We start from the raw sequence: 21,184 nt of genomic DNA, 5'->3' as shown, positions 1-21,184 counted from the left end.
GTGGGGGGAATCTAATGGATTTCTGTAGACCTCATGGACCTGTAGACCATGGATTTCTGTAGACCTCATGGACCTGTAGACCATGGATTTCTGTAGACCTCATGTTTTCCCTCATGGAGACAGGTATACTTTTACTATATTTTGAGCCTCCCAGGCATGTAAAATTGGTAAACCAGAGGTTGTGTCATTTCTTGACTAATTGAATTGGACTTCTCCATTTAGAAGATTTAACTTGTATTTCCCCAACCCTTAAGCAAGCATTTTCATGTGACAGTCAAGACATTTCCCCTTGATCTTGAACAATGAATCTTATCGAGTTTACTTACATAAGGTTGAGAAGTGATATGGGACTTTAAAATAAACATTCTAGCTGACATTCCTTGCTAACTGAATGTAGTGACTCTGGAGCCCTGACAAATCAGTGTTATGTAACGTACAGCAAATCAAAACTAAATGCTATGATTTGATAATGGAGAAGTTTACACATTCCTTTTAGCACTTTTTGTTTTTGTTTGTTTTGTTTTCACCTGAACATTTACAAGTCCCGAACTTACTCAGTCTATGGTTAATTTGCATTGCACTCTTTTTTACCTACCTAGTGTGTGCCACAGAGGAAGCCTTTAATAGTGAAGTCTCTTTATCCCTCTGCACCTCAAACAATGTTATTATAAAGGGTGTAATGTTTGATGTAATCAGAACTGCAAATTTCATATCACTCTGGGACTTCAGAAAAAATGGAGTTTTGCTGTAAGTGGTTCCAGTGGGGTCAAAATATAGGATCAACTCCTTCATCAATGTATACACAGGTAAAACGTCCATTGACTCAAAATGAATGAACAGCTATGTGTCCAATCAAAACATGAGTCTTAAATAATGAGGGTCGGATCCGAAGTTGATGAAAGTCAACATAGTTCCATTGAAGTAAATGGACCTATGTCAGTTTACAGCAGCTAAGAACTGAATACGCTCAATGAACTGGTCACAAACATCTAAATATTATGTGTGTATGTATTTATTTAATTATGTATATTGAAGAAGCACCCAAAGTCCCTAATTAGGATGAGGGTGACACTGTGCTAGATATGGTAAATATGCATAGGTAGACTTGGTCCATGCCCGGAAGGTCTGACATTGCATTTAGCAGAAGGCCAGCTACGGATCAATATATGTTATTGTAATTAATCAGTAATATTGAATAATGAATAAACTAGAGAAAAATCATTCTTTTTAGCATATTGAGTGCATGGAAAGGAAAGAGGAAATCAAATGACTGAATTATTAATTTTTAATTATTCACCCAGCTCCAGTTCCACTGATCTGCTTTTCCCATGCTGTGCTAAACACAGGTCAGTTGTGCCTATGTAATATGGGGACAAGAGAATGAAGGTGAGCTTCCTCACAGACCTGGCATTCCAAGGTCGTGTATAGTAAAGGTTCTCACAGTATCGACTCAAAGACAGCCATCACTAATTAAATATAATTTCTAAAAACAGTGATGTGCTACCTCTTGAAGATGATGTTTCTAAAGTATGTTGGTTCAGCAAGGCAAGAGCAGCAGCAGTGGTAGAAGGCCAGTAAAAGAAGTTTTGCTAAAGGAATTGGAAAGGGAAGATAACATGTTTGTTAATGGTGAAATACATCTCACCAGTCAGCACTGTGAATCTCTTATACAGAGTGGGCCAGAGGGAGCAACTTTAATCACATCAATGAGCAATTATACTTCAATGAAATTACTTGTGTGAGTAAATGTTTACTGACACGAGCTCACAAACAGACTAGCTCAAGATGATTTTCTAGCATCAAATCCAGATGTTCCAATGATGTCAATAAGGGTATGTCAACACTAAGAAATTAGGTCGAATTTATAGAATTTGTTTTTTTAGAAAGCGTATTTATACAGTCGATTGTGTGTGTCCCCACACAAATGCTCTAAGTGCATTTAGTTGATGGAGTGCGACCACAGTACCGAGGCAACTATCGACTTCCGGAGCATTGCACTGCGGGTAGCTATCCCACAGTTCCCACAGTCTCCGTCCATTTGAATTCTGGGTTGAAATCCCAATGCCTGATGGGGCAAAAACATTGTCGCGGGTGGTTCTGGGTCATATTGTCAGGCCCCCCTTCCCTCCCTTCCTCCCTCCGTGAAAGCAACGGCAGACAATCGTTACACACCTTTTTTCCTGGGTTACCCATGTAGACGCCATACCATGGCAAGCATGGAACCTGCTCAGCTCACCGTCACCATATGTCTCCTGGGTGCTGGCAGACATGGTACTGCATTGCTACACAGCAGCAGCTCATTGCCTTTTGGCAGCAGACGTTGCAATATGACTGGTAGCCATCGTCGCTGTACTCCTGGGTGCTCTTTTAGCCGACCTTGGTGAAGTCGGTCAGGGTCGCCTGGGCAGACATGGGAGTGACTCAGCCAGGTAATTTCCCTTTTTAAGTTTTGTCTCATGGAGATTCAGCCCTGCCGTCAGTTGTACTGCACCGTCCTCTGGCGAGCACCCAGGAGATGACAATGGCTAGCAGTCATACTGCACCGTCTGCTGCCAACCTAAGATATATAAAGATAGATGAAGTGGATCAAAACAAGAAATAGACCAGATTTGTTTTGTATTCATTTGAATTAATTTTTCCCCCTCCATCCCTCTCTCCCTCCCTCCATGAAATCAACGGTCTGCTAAACCCAGGCTTTTGAGTTCTATCCTTGAGGGGGCCATTCTGTTTCTCCTTGATGCAAAGCCACCCCCTTTGTTGATTTTAATTCCCTGTAAGCCAACCCTGTAATCCATGTTGTCAGTCACCCCTCCCTCCATCAGAGCAACGGCAGACAATCGTTTCGCACCTTTTTTCAGCACAGACGCCATAGCACTGGGAACATGGAGCCCGCTCAGATCACTGCGGCAATTATGAGCACTATAAACACCACGCGCATTATCCAGCAGTATATGCAGAACCATAACCTGCAAGAAAAGCGAAACCAGGCAAGGAGGAGGTGACTGGAGCACGGTGATGAGAGTGATGAGGACATGGACATAGACTTCTCACAAAGTACGGGCCCCTGCAGTGTGCACATCATGGTGTCAATTGGGCAGGTTCATGGCGTGGAACGCCAATTCTGGGCCCGGGAAACAAGCACAGACTGGTGGGACTGCATAGTGTTGCAGGTCTGGGACGATTCCCAGTGGCTGCAAAACTTTCGCATGCGTAAGGACACTTTCATGGAACTTTGTGACTTGCTTTCCCCTGCTCTGAAGCGCAAGAGTACCAAGATGAGAGTAGCCCTCACAGTTGAGAAGTGAGTGGCAATAGCCCTCTGGAAGCTTGCAACGCCAGACAGCTACCAGTCAGTCGGGAAGCAATTTGGAGTGGGCAAATCTACTGTGGGGGCTGCTGTGATGCAAGTAGCCAAAGCAATCACTGAGCTGCTGCTATCAAGGGTAGTGACTCTGGGAAATGTGCAGGTCATAGTGGATGGCTTTGCTGCAATGGGATTCCCTAACTGTGGTGGGGCCATAGATGGAACCCATATCCCTATCTTGGCAGCGGAGCACCAAGGCAGCAAGTACATAAACCGCAAGGGGTACTTTTCAGTAGTGCTGCAAGCACTGGTGGATCACAAGGGACGTTTCACCAACATCAACGTGGCATGGCCAGGAAAGGTACATGATGCTTGTGTCTTCAGGAACTCTGATCTGTTTCAACAGCTGCAGCAAGGGACTTACTTTCCAGACCAGAAAATAACCATTGGGGATGTTGAAATGCCTATAGTTATCCTTGGGGACCCAGCCTACCCCTTAATGTCATGGCTCATGAAGCTGTACACAGGCAGCCTGGACAGTAGTCAGGAGCTGTTCAAGTACAGGCTGAGCAAGTGCAGAATGGTGGTAGAATGTGCATTTGGACGTTTAAAAGCGCGCTGGCGCAGTTTACTGAGTTGTTTAGACCTCAGCAAAACCAATATTCCCTTTGTTATTACTGCTTGCTTTGCTCTCCACAATATCTGTGAGAGTAAGGGGGAGACGTTTATGGCTGGGTGGGAGGTTGAGGCAAATCGCCTGGCCGCTGATTACATGGTACTGAAGAGTATGGTGGTTAGAAGAGTACAGGAGGGCGCGGGGCGCATCAGAGAAGCTTTGAAAACCAGTTTCATGACTGGCCAGGCTCTGGTGTGAAAGTTCTGTTTGTTACTCCTTGATGGAAACTCTCCTCCCGCCGGGTTCACTCTACTTTCCTGTAAGTTAAGCACCCTCCCCTCCCCTCGTCGATCACCACTTGCAGAGCAATAAAGTCATTGTTGCTTCACATTCATGCATTCTTTATTTATTCATCACACAAATAGTGGGATCATTGCCAAGGTAGCCCGGGAGGGGTGGTGGAGGAAGGAAGAACTGGGAGGGGTGGTGGAGGAAGGAAGAACAAGGGCACAGAGCACTTTAAAACTTATTGAATGCCAGCCTTCTGTTGCTTGGGCAATCCTCTGGGGTGGAGTGGCTGGGTGGCCGGAGGGCCCCCCCCCACCACATTCTTGAGCGTCTGGGTGAGGAAGCTATGGAACTTGGGGAGGAGGGTGGTTGGTTACACAGAGGCTGAAGGGCGGTCTGTGGTCCTGCTGCCTTTCCTGCAGCTCAACCATACACTAGAGCATATGAGTTTGATCCTCCAGCAGCCTGAGCATTGACTCCTGCCTTCTTTCAGCAAGCTGACGCCACCTACCATCTTCAGCTTGCCACCTCTCCTCACGGTCATATTGTGTTTTCCTACACTCTGAGATTGTCTGCCTCCACGTATTTTGCTGTGCTGTGTCAGTGTGGGTGGACAGCGTGAGGTCAGAGAGCATTTCATCACAAGTGCGTTTTTTTCGCCTTCTAATCTTTGCTAGCCTCTGGGAAAGAGAAACTTATGCAGCTGGTGGAGGGAAAAAAAGGGAGAGTTGTAGTTAAAAAGACACATTTTATAGAACAATGGGTACACTCTTTCACAGTAAACGTTGCTGTTAACATTACATAGCACATGTGCTTTCACTACAAGGTCGCATTAACCTCTTATTGAGAGTATGCTGGTTTGGTGTGAGAGATCATTCATGCAGGGCTGGGCAACAGAATTCAGCTTGCAGGCAGCCATGGTAAGCCACAGTCTTTTGGCTTCTTCAACTTTCATAACATGTGGGAATGGTTTCAAACAGCAGTGCCCTCATTTCCCATATGAAGTAGTCGTTGTGTTGGACATTTAAAATGGTTGGCAATTTAAAAGGAGGGGCTGCAGTTTCCAGGTTAAAGTGCAGCAGAAACCCAAAGATCCCTCCCCCCCACCCACACACAATTCTCTGGGATGATGGTTTCACTCCTCCCCTCACCGCGTGGCTAACAGTGGGGAAGACTTTTGTTCAGCCACAGGCAAACAGCCCAGCAGGAACGGGCATCTCTGAATGTCCGCTTACTAAAACCACCCTATTTCAACCAGGTGACCATGAATGATATCACTCTCCTGAGGGTAACACAAAGAGATAAAGAACAGATGTTGTTTGAATGCCAGCAAACACCGGGACCATACGCTGCAATGCTTTGTTCTGCAATGATTCCCGACTGCGTGCTACTGGCCTGGCATGGTAAAGTGTCTTACCATGGAGGCTGGAATAAGGCTGCCCTCCCCAGAAACCTTTTGCAAAGTCTTTGAGAGTACATCCAGGAGAGCTTTATGGAGATGTCCCTGGAGGATTTCTGCTCCATCCCCAGACACTTTAACAGACTTTTCCAGTAGCTGTACTGGCTGCGAATGCTAGGGCAAATTAATCATTAAACATGCTTGCTTTTAAACCATGTATAATTATTACAAAGGTACACTCACCAGAGGTCCTTTCTCCGCCTTCAGGGTCCGGGAGCCCGCCTTGGGTGGGTTCGATGGGTACTGGCTCCAGGTCCAGGGTGATGATCAGATCCTGGCTGTTGGGGAAACCGGTTTCTCCGCTTCCTTGCTGTGAGCTATCTACAACCTCCTCATCGTCATCATCTTCCTTCCCCCAAAACCCACTTCCATGTTGCCGCCCACTCCTTGGTTGGAGTCAAAGCACAGGGTTGGGGTACTGGTGGCTGCACCCCCTAGAATGGCATACAGCTCATCATAGAAGCAGCATGTCTGGGGCTGTGAACTGTAGCGGCCATTTGCCTCTCTGGTGTTTTGGTAGGCTTGCCCGAGCTCCTTGATTTTCATGCGGCACTGCTGTGGGTCCCTGTTATAGCCTCTGTCCTTCATGCCCTAGGAGATTTTTTCAATTATTTTGGCATTTCGTCTTTTGGAACGGAGTTCTGCTGGCACGGATTCGTCTCCCCATTCAGCGATCAGATCTCATACCTCCCGTTCAGTCCATGCTGGAGCTCTTTGGCGATTCTGGGACTGCATGGTTTCCTGTGCTGATGGGCTCTGCATGGTGACCTGTGCAAGTGAGCTTGCCATGCTGGCCAAACAGGAAATGAGATTCAAAAGTTCGTGGGCCTTTTCGTGTCTACCTGGCCAGTGTGTCCAAGTTGAGAGTGCTGTCCAGAGCGGTCACAATTGAGCACTCTGGGATAGCTCCCAAAGGCCAATACCGTTGAATTGCGTCCGCACTACCCCAAATTCGACCTGGCAAGTCAGATTTCTTTACTCCACCCCCACCTTGTCGGGAGTGGAGTAAAGAAATTGATTTTAAGAGCCCTTTAAGTCGAAAAAAAGGGCTTCGTCGTGTGGACGGTTGCAGGGTTAAATCAAGGTAACGCTGCTAAATTCGACCTAAACTCGTAGTGTAGACCAGGCCTAAGAGTTTTAACTGAGTTAAATTTAGTAAGGACTTCAGGGTTAGGCCTGTATGTCATATTCTGAACCAATATAACATATGATATAACTTGTTTCCATTGAACATTCCATTCAAATCCAAGTTCCATGCATGCAATATTTGAAGAATATGCTATAGAGAACTAGTAGAGTGCGGAGAGGAAGGGAGAATTTGAACTTTAATGTTGAATAGTCTTAAAGTCTAGACTCAAGCCATTAAACAAGGTGTCCTGGTGAAATTTTATATAACGTTTTGACGGCAGAGTTGGATGGAATTAATACAAACAGAAGTAAGAGATCCAATTCTGAAAGAATGTGCTATAGGTCAAGAGTAAAGCCATGTTTCTTTCTGTTTTCATGCAGCTATAAACAGTAAACTATAAATTCCATCCAACTATTAGATACATTAATGTTTTAATACACTGTCCAATCCATTACTTTGTGGTTTATTTATTCACTGCAAGTAAACTGGGGGGAAATGTTACCCAATGTGATACAGTTCCTTTTTCTCTGTATATCTTCTTTCCATTAAGTAATGAACATGCTCACCAGCTGAAATAAGAACTGAGACACATTTTGGCTATTTACTACATGAGAGTCATTCATGTCCTTTTCTATTGACCTGGAGTTTTTGATTTCCTTTTTAATATTTAATGAATATATTAGTACAGACTAGCTGTTTGCGAATAAATCCTGTTCTGTATTGTACCTTGCTTCAGAACATGATTACACGGTTTGCCATTTCCAATGAGTACAAATAGTAAATGAGATGTTGCATAATGAGGAACAGTCCTGGAAATAGGAATTTAAAAGCTCACGCTGGGCCTCTGTTTCCAATAAATCAATAGTTCATGCTGATCGAAATATACATCATGATAACTGCTCTGTAGAATTAATATTGCTTTTGACAAAGTGATTGGTTTTGCTCTGTCATAGCTAAAGAATAGTGGATGGCAATATGGAATATTTTCTTTTTCCCTCCCAGTGCATGTGATCACAAAATATTCAGATACCAAACACTAAGTCCTTAAATAAAAAGTAATTTGTAATTCTCTTATTCATACATTCTATAATGTTAAAAAGTTACTGTAAATATAAACTGTTAACCATTTGTCTGCTTGGCAAGTACCGTTGTGTGGCAGCCTGGTAATTACAACATAAATCTTGATTATTTCAGTCTTTGAAACAAAAAATCGAGTTACATGACAATGTAATGATTTTTGGAATCTGTTGAGTCTGACTCATCTCTCACTCCATTGATTTTCAAACCAATGTAATTGAGAGGTGAATCAGAGCCAGAAAGTGTAATTAGTGCCCTGTAGTTCAATTTTTTTCTAAAATGGCTGTCCACGTTAAGGCTTCAAAGACCTTAAATATGATCTTAAATCTTTTGCTATTCAGCATATTGCTTCAGCATGTGTGTAAATCCCACATAAAGTTTTTGCTGATTTTTGGCTTTAGACACTTAATTACATGGCCCTGATTTTCAAAAGTGAGGAGGCATACCAACAATATTAGTTAAGTAAAGGGAATTTCCATAGTTATATACTATAGGGACTCCTGGAGGCTCAGTAAAGCTGTCTGCAAAATGTTTTGTTGTGTTTCCACAGAAAATTTTGGCTTTTTAGTGAAAAATTAAAACCCTAACTATTTCAACTGAAAACTGAAATAGTTTGATTCTGAAATGCTACTATAGTGCTTCATGGGAGGTGTAATGTGAGTGATTTGTGTTCCCATTCTCCTCTATGGGCAGGGTCTCCTGGATGAACTACATCTCACGTGATACACCACAGTCTCCTCTCTTCGTGAGGGGGAGGAGTACCTGGCCATGGTGCATCATGAGAGATGTTGTCTGGCATATCCAACTCAAAATATGTCAGTTTTCAGCCAAAATCTGAAAACTTTTCAGTTTCCATGTGTTTGATTTTCAATAAAAATTCAAAATTTTGCTCAGAATGCAGAAATTTGCACAAAAATATTCATTTAGTTATGAACCCAAATGTCCATTGAAAAACTGGCTTCAATGGAAAATTGTCCACTATCCCTAGTGCTCAGCACTTTTGAAAATCACATTACTTATGTAAGTGTTTAAATATGGATCCAGGAGCCTAACTTTAGGTGTACATTATTTTAAAATCTCAGTCTGTTTTTATATACTGGAATCTCCCTCCAACATCTCCATTCTGTCTCTGATGCTGCACCTTTTGTATCCTGCCAGAACTCATCTATAAAGACTCTAACATCTTCTCTTTAATTCTGTCCTGGAGACCCTCTTCTCATCTGACCTCTTCTTGAAATCTACCAATTAGTAATGGCTGGACCGAGCATAGCTGGTGAAAGCAGATAGTTTGTTTTTAATATTTATAAATGAGAAAAAATACCACTGAAATCCAGTTTTTAAATTACTTGGAACCATCAAGCCATGCACTTAAGAAGCCTAGGAAAAGTGTGACTTTATGACAGTTATCCTTGTCTTCCCTTTTATCTTCCATTCTATTGTTTGCTACACTCACTTGTTGCACTTGTTTCATACTATTAATAAAGAATAATACTATCCAGCTTTTATATAGTGCTTTTCATCTGTAGCTCTCATACTGCTTTTCCAAGGAGGTCAATAGCATTATCTCCACTTTAAAGATGGGAAAACTGAGGCACAGGGAGAGGAAGTGACTTGCCCAAGTTCACTGAGCCTGCTAGTGGTAGGGTTAAAAATTGAACCTAGGTATCCTGTGTCCCAAATCAGGGCCAAAGCCACTAGGGACCACGTGTTCCTCTGTGTATTTGTACAATACCTAGCAAAATGGAAACCTAATTATGACTAGAATCTTTGTGCTCTATCATGCAAATGATAATAATTCAATGGAAAATGAGCACTAAAGGCCTATTCTTGCAAAATATTGAACAATCCTGCAAGGTGCTGAGTGCTCTAAGCATATCTTCAGTGAATATTAGGGGCACTCAGAATTTTTCAGGAAGTGCTCAACACCCCACAGAATGCAACCTTGCAGTAGTTATTTTTGTGGGTTTCTGCTTAATGTATAAAATGTGAGAGTGTAGTTTGTACCTGTTATCCAAAACTCAAGATAAAAATAGACCTTAATAAAATATTCTGAACAGTTTGGGTGCTGTTATATGCCTTATAAATTATACCTGGATACAGTGTGTGTTGGGGATGGCGGGAAAGGGAGAAAAGAAAGTAACACACACACATAGCAAATGTAATGTTTTTTCTTCAACCATTTAAATCACTTTGTTTTGGATTCAAAAGCAAATATGACCATATTCAAACTGAGGAAGCTGAGCAAGGTAGCAGAAGCTCAACAAAACTGATTTTCCTTCACCTCACACTTCCTCAACATAAAGGGGTATACATAAATGTGTGTATGTGGTGGCAGCTTCTCTTCTGCATGTCAGACACCTTGCTCTCAGAGAACATAGGATCATCACTGCTCTACTGCTGTTAATTACAGTGCAATCATGCTGACTGTTTTCCGAGTTTATCTTAGGCCTGCAGGCAGTGTTCAAACGCTTTGACTCTACTTTTCTGTCTCATTGTGAAAAAAATACAAAAAAAGATTCTTTTGACTGCTGCACTGAGACTGAATTTACTCATTTTTTCCCCACTGCCATGAGGTGAAGAGATGCACTGCAACTATTAGGTGAAGTTGACCCAAAGGCCGTACATGCACTACACCAGCTGTTCTCAAAGTGTAGGTCGGGAACCCAAAGTGGATCGCAACCCCATTTTAATGGGGTCGCCAGGTCTGGTGTTAGACTTGCTGGGGCCTGGGGCCTAAGCCCAAGCCTCACCACCCGGAGCCAAAGCTCAAGCCTCACCACCTGAGGCTGAAGTCGAAGCCCAAGGGCTTCAGCCCTGCGTAGCAGGGCTCAGGTTACAGGCCACCTGCCTAGGGCTGAAGCCCTTGGGCTTGAGCCCACCAGCTCGGGGCAGTAGAGCTTGAGCTTTGGCTCCAGGAGGTGGAGCTTGGGTATTGTTCTCCCCCCCCCCCCCCCGCAGTGGGGCTCGGGTGGACTCAGACTTTGCTCCCCCGTCATGGGGTTGTGTAGTTATTTTTGTTGTCAGAAGGGGGTCACGGTGCAATGAAGCTTGAGAACCCCTGATCTACACTTTGAGCTAGGGTGTGATTCCCAGCTCGCGTAGACATACTCACGCTCTGAGCTAGTGTGCTAAAAATAGCATAGCCTTAGTAGCCCAGGTGCCAGCAGCAGCAATACAAACCTACCTGAACCCCGTGTGTCCACACTCGGGAAAACTACCCCAGGTTGCCGCTATAGGTGCCCATTTTACCACAGCTACACTCCTATTTTTAGCACGCTAGCTCAGATGAGAGCTAATGCGAATATATCTACATGAGCTCGTAGTGCAGACATACACTGTCAACATGCTGTCATGTTGGCTGTGTATCAGTCCCAGTGTAGTGTCTTCTCCAAAACGTGTCAAGTTGGGCCCACCAAAAATTGCTAGTCATTTTGAAAATCTAGGCCCATATTTTAAAGTGATAATGAGTAATTGTGGTTTTGTTTGTGTCAGGATGTACACTTCTTTCCAAAAATATGTCTCATTGCTCCTCCACTTTATTGCCATCAGTGTTTCTTCTATGCATCTAATACATCATTCTTAGATTTTTCTTTCATGCCTGTCACCATAGTAGCTAAGCAATTATATTTAAACTACAGATTTCAGTTTTTCAGTTTTGTTTTATAAATGGAAGCTTGGAAGTCTTAGAGATTTTTATCTGTAAATTTGGTTCCCTCCCATGAAAAAACTAAAGAAGTTGCTATTTGAAGTTCTGAGGCTTTAACGCTGGTTTATTATTCTTAATTAATTATTTTGAACATCAAAGATAGTTCTTTGTGTCTCACAAGAATGTGGTATCTACCCTAAACTCAGGAAGACGCAACAAGTGAGTCTCATAAACAGACGGCTTTTGGGCAGGCAGGACAAGGAGAATGGTAATAAAATGCACAATTGATAAATGCACAATGTGTGTCTCAGAGGCTAAGGATGGGGTTCATGTATGTTAGCTCTCCTCCCCTTCACCTCTGATAGGCTTCACGACGACTTCTCTTTTGGGAGGAATTTGAATATGGTGGAACTATTAGCTAGAGGAATAGGTGGCTGAAGCTTGAGGTGGCTCCATTGACTTACAATGGTATAAAGGCTAAAAACTCTACCTACCGGCAGAAAGTGGGAATATTTTTTTAAAGAAGCACACAATGTTATTTAATAGAGTACTCCATGCAGGAAATCTAATACAGGAAAAGTGTAATTTTAAGGCTTCAGAACTGTAATTTTCTTAATTTAAGATTTATGAAAATTAGTATCCTTGTTTAATATTACAACAGTAGTTTCTGAGAGCAGTCAGACTTCATTGACCACAGTGGAGGCCCACATGCTCTGTAGCCTGGTGGATTAAGAAGATCTCTGTGATGCCAGGGTCAGTACTTCAGTGACTGAGGACAGAAAGCATCATATATTTACATTGTAATTATAGAAATTATATGTAGTAATGTCTAAATACCCTACCATGTCATGGTAATTATCCTAACATTAAATAGTCAACTGTCACCACATAAGGAACACAGATCATTTCCAAATTCTACATACTGGAGCTCTTAAACAGAATTACTGTGTAATCTGCAGGGCACTGAATTATCCAAGCCCATGTGGGTCCTCCCAGCATAGCACTGCTGAAGAGAATATTACTAAGCAGAAAATTACTACTGTGTTTTATTGTTATTGAATGATTTTGCAAGACATATGATAACGAGGGGCCAGGTCCTGCAGACACTTGCACACAACTTAATTTTACTATTGCGAGTGATCAATGGATCTACTCATATAAATAAAGCTAAACTGAGTAGTTGCAGGATCTGTACATGTATACAAGGATACCCGTCTCTTTATGGACGCTATATCATAAGATGTTCAAAAGGTTAACATAGTATTTTTAGTGTACGCTATTCATGATACAAGATATTTTTCTAGTAAGTTGCTTTTTCCTGATTAATGTTTCATAATTATTTCAAACGAGGTTTTGGGGAGGAGTTGGGTGGGTGGGGCAGCTCAGACATTTAAGCTCTGAACAACACAGTGCTTGCTGTCTGGTTTCTGTAGATGCTATAGTACCTTGTGTCAAACTTAGGCCAGGTCTACACTAAAAAGTTAGGTCGACCCAGCCATATTGCTCAGGGGTGTGAAAAATCTCTCACTCCTATGTGACATAGTTAAAATGATCCAACCCGCAATGTGACACCACTATATTGATGGAAGAATTTTTCTGAGGACCTAGCTACCACCTCTTGGAGAGGTGGATAAAGTACAGTGACAGGAGAACTGTTCCTGTCACTGTAGTGAATGTCTGCACAGAAGCACTACACTGTTTCTAGTAAAGATGTAGGGATATTTTCCTACATCATAGATATAATAACAACTTATTGTTTTCAATATTTTGTTGAAAAATTTTACTTAGTTTCAATTCTTTGTAAATTGGGTGAGATCTAGGGTTTAATCCAAAAAGCCCCTTGAAGTCAATAGAAGGATTCCCATTGCCTTCAACTGATAATGAATCAGATCCTTGATGCTCAAATGTAACTGCTGCAGACATTAATGGGAGGTACACACAAGCCTCAAGGATAAAAGAATACAGCTCATGTAGAGTTCTATAACAGCAAGAAACAGATCTACCAAAGATCCATGCAGGAGATTTCATGGCATTGTTTAAATAACATTCTTTATAGTATATTAGAAATGAATGTCTTTCAAGTTATAATGGCCCTGATTTTTATTTTTATATTTTTTGCCATTCAATGTACGTGACATTTACTCAAGACTGTTACACATGGTTAATATTTTCTGTGGATGAGATTACATTTAATACAGGCTGAGTGGTTAAAATGAACGGAGCCATTCTCAGTAGAACAAAAAGAAGCATGTGGGATGTGAAAATCTAAATTGTTTCTCTCTTGGATTTTCAGAACTGAATAAATGTGGCTTCCACATGGATTTTCTACAAATAGATTTCATGATGGTTTTCCAAAATTGCTTATTAGATGTGGAATTCTCAAGAAAATTGTAGATATAACTCTACTTAGAAACAAGCACTTGGGTCTGCTGGCAATTTATTGTTTTAAATACAAGCAAGAGTTGTTATAGGGAGCTCTGTAGCCAATCTGACATGATGACCTGTTTCTATTTACTTCTTTGCTGACTGAAGATTTTCAAGGGTGCCATAATAGTCTACATTTTATGTACAAATTGCAAAGTATTCCCCCTGCTATCTCTTGTTTGAATTCCAGTGGGTTCCTTACTGGCTAATTTGGACTTTACATTTATTCATGAACTAATCCATACTTCAGAATTTATAATTTATAAGAACAAGACCAGGATGATAGTTTTGGATGAATTTAGAAATCAATGAATATGTATTACAATTAGGGCTGTCAATTAATCGCAGTTAACTCACGCGATTAACTCAAAACTATTAATCATGATTAAAAAATTAATCGTGATTAATCGCAGTTTTAATCACACTGTTAAACAATAAAATACCAATTGAAATGTATTAAATATTTTGGATTTTTGTCTACATTTTCATATATATTGTATTCTGTGTTGTAACTGAAATCAGTGTATGTTATTTTTATTACAAATATTTGCACTGTAAAAAAGATAAAATAAATGGTATTTTTCAGTTCACCTCATACAAATAATGTAGTGCCATCTCTTTGTTGTGAAAGTACAACTTACAAATGTAGATTTTTTGTTAAATTACTGCACTCAGAAACATAAAAATGTAAAACTTTAGAGCCTGCAAGTCCACTCAGTCCTACTTCTTTTTCAGCTAATCACTAAGACAAACAAGTTTGTTTACATTTACAGGTGATAATGCTGCCCTCTTTTTATTTACAATGTCACCAGAAAGTGAGAACAGACATTTGCATGGCACTTTTGTAGCTGGCATTGCAAGGTATTTATGTGCCAAATATGCTACACATTTGGATGCCCCTTCGTGCTTCGGCCACCATTCCAGAGGACATGCTTCCATGCTGATGATGCTCGTTAAAAAAATAATGCATTAATTAAATTTGTGACTGAACTCATTGGGGGAGAATTGTATGTCCCTGCTCTGTTTTACCCGCATTCTGCCATATATTTCATATTATAGTAGTCTCGGATGATGACCCAGCAAGTGTTGTTCATTCTAAGAACACTTTCACTGCAGATTTGACAAAACGCAAAGAAGATACCAATGTGAGATTTCTAAAGATACCCACAGCACTCGACTCAAGGTTTAAGAATCTGAAGTGCCTTCCAAAATCTGAGAGGGACAAGGTGTAGAGCATGCTTTCAGAAGTCTTAAAAGAGCAACACTCCAGGGCAGAAACTACAGACCCCGAACCAGCAAAAAAGAAAATCAATCTTCTGCTGGTGGCATCTGACTCAGATAATGAAAATGAACATGCATCAGTCCGCATGGCTTTGGATTGTTATTGAGCAGAACCCATCTCAGCATGGACGCATGTCTTCTGGAATGGTGGTTGAAGCTTGAAGGGACATACGAATGTTTAGCATATCTGGCATGTAAATATCTTGCTACGCCGGGTACAACAGTGCCATGCGAATATCCATTCTCACTTTCAGGTGACATTGTAAACAAGAAGCAGGTAGCATTATCTCATGCAAATGTAAACAAACTTGTTTGTCTGAGCGATTGGCTGAACAAGAAGTAGGACTGAGTTGACTTGCAGGGTCTAAAATTTTACATTGTTTTATTTTTGAATGCAGGGTTTTTTGTACATAATTCTATATTTGTAAGTTCAAATTTCATGATAAAGAGATTGCACTACAGCAGTTGTATTAGTATTAGGTGAAATGAAAAATACTATCTCTCTTGTTTTTTTACAGTGCAAATACTTGTAATACAAAATAAATATAAATTGAGCACTTTGTATTATGTGTTGTAATTGAAATCAATATATTTCAAAATGTAGAAAACATCCAAAACTATTTAAATAAATGGTATTCTATTATTAACAGTGTGATTAATCGCACCATTAATCGCAATTAGTTTTTTTAATCACTTGACAGCCTTAATTAAAATGAATTGCATTGCAAGGCATGTTTTATAAAGGAAGACCGATGTTTGTAATAAATGTTAGTGCATTCTCGGCTGGGGTACACTAGCCTTATTTCATAGGTGGCTGTACTGCAGTCAGATATAAGTATTATCCTCAAAAACTCATAGTCTACTGAGGACTGTTGCACTAGTCAGAGTGATCATGGTTGGTGGCGTTGCCCCAGGCATCATGTAGTGAAGTTTCCAGATATGGCTCAATTCTGTGATCCCTACGGGTGGCACCAAGTAGGATCAGGACATACACTCCTTTGTGCATTGATGGAGAGTTTGAGTGCATGTTGTGCTGGGATGTTTTTGTCACTCCTGGCGATATGGCCAGAGATTGTGCAACACTGCTTTTGAATATAATGAGTGATTGAAGGAAGGCCAGATCTCTGTGAGATCATGACATTGCACAAATTCAAACCACTGTATGCTCAGGATTTGGCTCTGACCATGCATATGGAATGTCTCTATCTTCTTTAAGCTTGCCTATAAGAGAGGGCAGGTTTCTAACCTGTATTGCAATTCAGGTTGAACATGGGTTTGATAGATTCTAAACTTTATCTCAGCACAAAGACTTTTTTGCATCCATAAGCAAGGCATTGACTTCATGCAGGACACAGTGAGACCTATTCATCAAAACATCCAGTTTGCTGTGACCATTGAAAGTCTGCTTGCAGCAGAAGTAGATGAACTCATCACTGCTCTCACAATACTCTGCCCTACCTGCATCAGAGTTTCTGTTGGCCCAGCTCTGAGGTTCTGGGCTTGGGCTTCTGGCATGAAACATTCAAACCTTGGGCTTCTGCCATGAAACATTCAATCCCACAGTGTGGCCACCATCTTGAAGAGCTTGGAGAGTGGAGCTGAAATTCTATGGCTTCTCCACATGCAAGATAGCATCGTTGTCACAGTCTTGGTCAGAGAACACTTGACCAAACTTGATTCTGATGTGTGGGGTGGCAAATCCTAATATACAGTCAATAGCTCAACAGAATAGTGCCAGGGTGAGAATGTGTCCCTGCCGCATACCTGAGTTTGTGTAGAAATGTGGCAAAAGCCAGGAACCAAAGCACGCTCTCGCTCTAGTAGCAGTTTGAAAATCATGCACCAGTTTTATCAGAACATCTGGAACATCAGCTCCTTACAGTGTGAGCCAAAGTGCTTAGCTATCAATCAAATCAAAAGCCTTTTTGATGTTGATATATGCCCCATAAAGTGGACTGTTAAATTCTCGGAGTAACTCAGGCAGAAGCTGAAGGGTAGGGACAGCATTTGTTTTTGACCACTGAGCTGTGAAACCTGATCGCGATGAACGATGATTTAAGCATCAATTTTTTATTTAATTATTAAAAGCTTTCAAAGTGTCACTGAGATGACAAGCAAAGAGAGGGTCAAACTTAATCATTTTGTTAAAAGTCTTCAGAACAGAGCCCATGTCCAAATTTAATGAGTGTTGGCCTATTTCAATACTGGACTGAACTGGAACACCAAATCAAATGGACACTGAACTTTTGGGAAATTCAATTTCTGGATCTGAGCATCCTTGTTTCAACCCTCTTTTAGGCACAATCAAAAAACAGGTTAGGGTATCAACCTTCCTCGTACAGTGGACATTTGTTCAATGTACTCATCCCCCATTTTGTTTGAAAATTTGTGCATTTTGTGTTCAAGAGAAACCCATATGGGTTTTGCCCCACAGGGCAGGGAGTGTGGGGATTCTGTCACTTGGGTGGGGGATGGCAGCTTGGGGCTGGGGACATTGGGGCTTGTGACTGCCACACTGTCCCATAGGGCAGCTTCTGCCAGGGCTGGGGACACTGGGGCTCAGGGCAGCTTCTGCCAGTGCTTGGGGCTCGTGCTTCAGCCCCATGGGGTGGCTTCTGCCAGGGCTCAGGGTGCCTGAGCTCGAGGCTTCAGCCCCGGGGATGGGGGTGCTGGAGATCGGGGCTTTAGCCCAGAGTGGATGGCTCCGGCTTCTGCCCTGCAGGGTGACGGGGTTCAGGACTCCAACCTTCAGCTGCCAGGCTCTAGGGCTCCCAGTGGCCCTGCTTGGCAGATGCCCTGAAATGGCTCGCAGCCCCTCAGTGGGCCACAGACCCCCTGAGAACCACTGATATAGGACTCAATGGAATAAGGAAATGCACTGTGGGTTCCCCTTGACACTTAATGTCATTTATTTGACAACTGAGCTGAGAGGGAGGATGGAAAGGGGGGAGCTGGCTAAGGCATAAGGAGGCTTCTCTGCAGAATCTATATATCCCAACTCCTTTTTCTTCTGTATGGGGAGAGGAACAGATATAAAGATTCTGCTCAAATATGTGGAGTACTCTGCAGTCTCTGGCCAGACTGCGTAGAATGTATGGGAATGTGTAGCATGGCTGGATGTGGTTTAAGCATTGTTTCAAGCCGCGGGGTAACTATGGTTAGTTTCCAGCTAATATACGGCCCAGTCAGGTATCCACTGGCATCAGTTACAGTCTTTCCATTGACATCAGTTGACACTGAATTGAGCCTATAGCAAAGGTGCTTGAGGTAGATTGCATTACATTTTGATCTCAAATAGCCTCTGAAATAAACTCATCAGCTGCTGGTCTGCAACCATCACTTTATTATGTTGGTTTTCTTTACAGCACACAGACTTAAAATGTCTGCATAATTTTTAAGGTAGAGTGACAAAACCTGTTTAGCTTTCTATATTGTGATTTCTTTAGCTTTCTATATTGTATTCAAAGCTGGAATTTTTTTAATCACCATTAATATGAAAATACTGAACCACCCCTTCCTTCTACCCTTAGCAGTTATTATCATAATTTCTACCCATTAACAAGAAAGTTGGAAATATATAAGACCATCTCTTGATCTAGATGTCAAGCTCCAGAATGTACAGCCATTTATACCATCTGGGAGTCTGATGATGATGATCCAATTTGTATTCGCAAAAAGAAAAGGAGTACTTGTGGCACCTTAGCGACTAACCAATTTATTTGAGCATAAGCTTTCGGGAGCTACAGCTCACTTCATCGGATGCATACTGTGGAAAGTGTAGAAGATCTTTTTATATACATACAAAGCATGAAAAAATACCTCCTCCCACCCCACTCTCCTGCTGGCAATAGTTTATCTAAAGTGATCTCTCTCCTTACAATGTGTATGATAATCAAGTTGGGCCATTTCCAGCACAAATCCAGGTTTTCTCACCCCCCCCCCCCACACACAGGAGAGTGGGTTTGTGTGTGTGGGGGGGGGGGAGAAAACCTGGATTTGTGCTGGAAATGGCCCAACTTGATTATCATACACATTGTAAGGAGAGAGATCACTTTAGATAAACTATTGCCAGCAGGAGAGTGGGGTGGGAGGAGGTATTTTTTCATGCTTTGTATGTATATAAAAAGATCTTCTACACTTTCCACAGTATGCATCCAATGAAGTGAGCTGTAGCTCACGAAAGCTTATGCTCAAATAAATTGGTTAGTCTCTAAGGTGCCACAAGTACTCCTTTTCTTTTTGCGAATACAGACTAACACGGCTGTTACTCTGAAACCAATTTGTATTATGTATTACAAACTTAATAAAGATGTCCCAAAAGCAAATGGATAATACAACACAAAATAGGTGTCACAGACTTCACTCATCATGTAAAGAATCTTAGAATCAGTGCACTGAATGCACTGGAAATTCTACACAAGTGTTACTTTAATTATTTGGGGGAAAACACTATGTGATGGAAGTACTGTATGTTTCTCTTCACCTTTGGACACTTAGTATACTGGATGCTTAAATGGTGTATCAATATATATTTAATCAACATGACAGCAAGGCTTAATCCTAATTGGTGAAGAACATGTTAGTTAACAGAGACGGAATGGTTTGTTAATCTGTCACTAAGCAAGAAGATGCACATTACTTGTAGCACTGACTGTTCAGCTTTCAGTAAAAATGTACAGAACGTCACACTGCTTGCTTTTCTGTTACACTCAGAGAGCTCTGCGGTTGACTGCAAAAGCTGCATCTGGAACTTCTAGACTGTGAATAGGCCACCTTATGAACGTAGCATGTATAATTGGCTCCCTGATAATAATTAAAGCCCCAGTTCAGCAAATCACTTAAAGTGGTGCTTAAGTTCCGTATTGAATAAGAATGGACATAAGCGTTGCTTAAGTGCTTCACTGAAAGCACTTGAAAATGAAAGTCCTAATGAATTCAAGTTGTAATACATACTCTTATTTATGCACATGTATTCAAAATGTTCTGAGGGAGCCTTTCAAAATTTTACCAGCCCGCTCACCCCCAGTGAGTAGTTTTTGGTTTTTGTTTTCTGGAGACTTGTTTAGAGGGATGAATGGGTGCAATATTATTTGAGGTTTTAATTATCTTCAATCATTGTGGTTAAAGACAAGTGAGTATTTTAAAGCTATTGCCAGCAATTCCATGAGAACAACCCACAGAGGCAGGAGAAACCAGAACTGCTATTGCACAATGTTGCAGATGATGAAATTTCTATCCTGATTTCATCTGGAGCATAAAATGACTTGTATGTTTGTTATATAGGTATGATTATTTACTGCTGCTTTTGAAGGGATGCAGGTAGATGCATATTTTAATCAAAATTGGGGGAAATTTTACAAAAAAAAATTCATGAGCATATTTTGCAAATTCTCAATCAAACTGGTCACATTCATATCTATTCAGAATTATTCATGCCAGCAAAGTTTGGAAAATAATCATTTTTTTACCACAAAGAGAGAGAAATTAATTTAATGACAAAGCAAGATTCTATTTCAGGGAGAAACTGAAAGAGTTTACAAATGTTAGGTCATCCAACCATTTAGTGACTTGGGAGCAACATCATGTTGCATCTAGGAAGAGTTAGGTGACCAATCACATGATACAAATAGTGAATCATGAATAGCAAATACATGAATTCTTATAGCAAAGTTAATGAGAAAACATAGGCTAAAAATAGTTTACAGAAGTAAGTTGTCAAACAAATGCTAATAAACAAATTCATAACAATCTATATCCATTTGCAGATAGTTCACAAACAGAAAAATATGGTAATTTCACTGGAGTATGAATTTTAGGCCTGATCCTATTCCAGGTTAGTCCTAAAATGTATGAACATTGCAAGGAATCTGATCTGATTTTATTACTACCAGGGAAGTTTTGCAGTGTCGTATTTCATTGATAAAAATTCACACACACGCATCTCTAGTGAATTTTTAAGA

The 21,184-nt window shown here is 41.2% G+C and overlaps 1 protein-coding gene across 1 annotated transcript in view; it reads left to right on the top strand.

The window, feature by feature from the left end:
• The window catches only part of CNTNAP2 (contactin associated protein 2), a 1,133,690-nt gene that overhangs the window by 257,010 nt on the left and 855,496 nt on the right, over positions 1-21,184 (top strand). The window lies entirely within an intron of this gene.

Source organism: Eretmochelys imbricata, chromosome 2, assembly GCF_965152235.1.
Source record: "Eretmochelys imbricata isolate rEreImb1 chromosome 2, rEreImb1.hap1, whole genome shotgun sequence".
Classification (NCBI taxonomy): Eukaryota; Metazoa; Chordata; order Testudines; family Cheloniidae; genus Eretmochelys; species Eretmochelys imbricata.
Note: the sequence above shows the minus strand (reverse complement) of the source record. Positions and strands in the feature narration are given on the sequence as shown.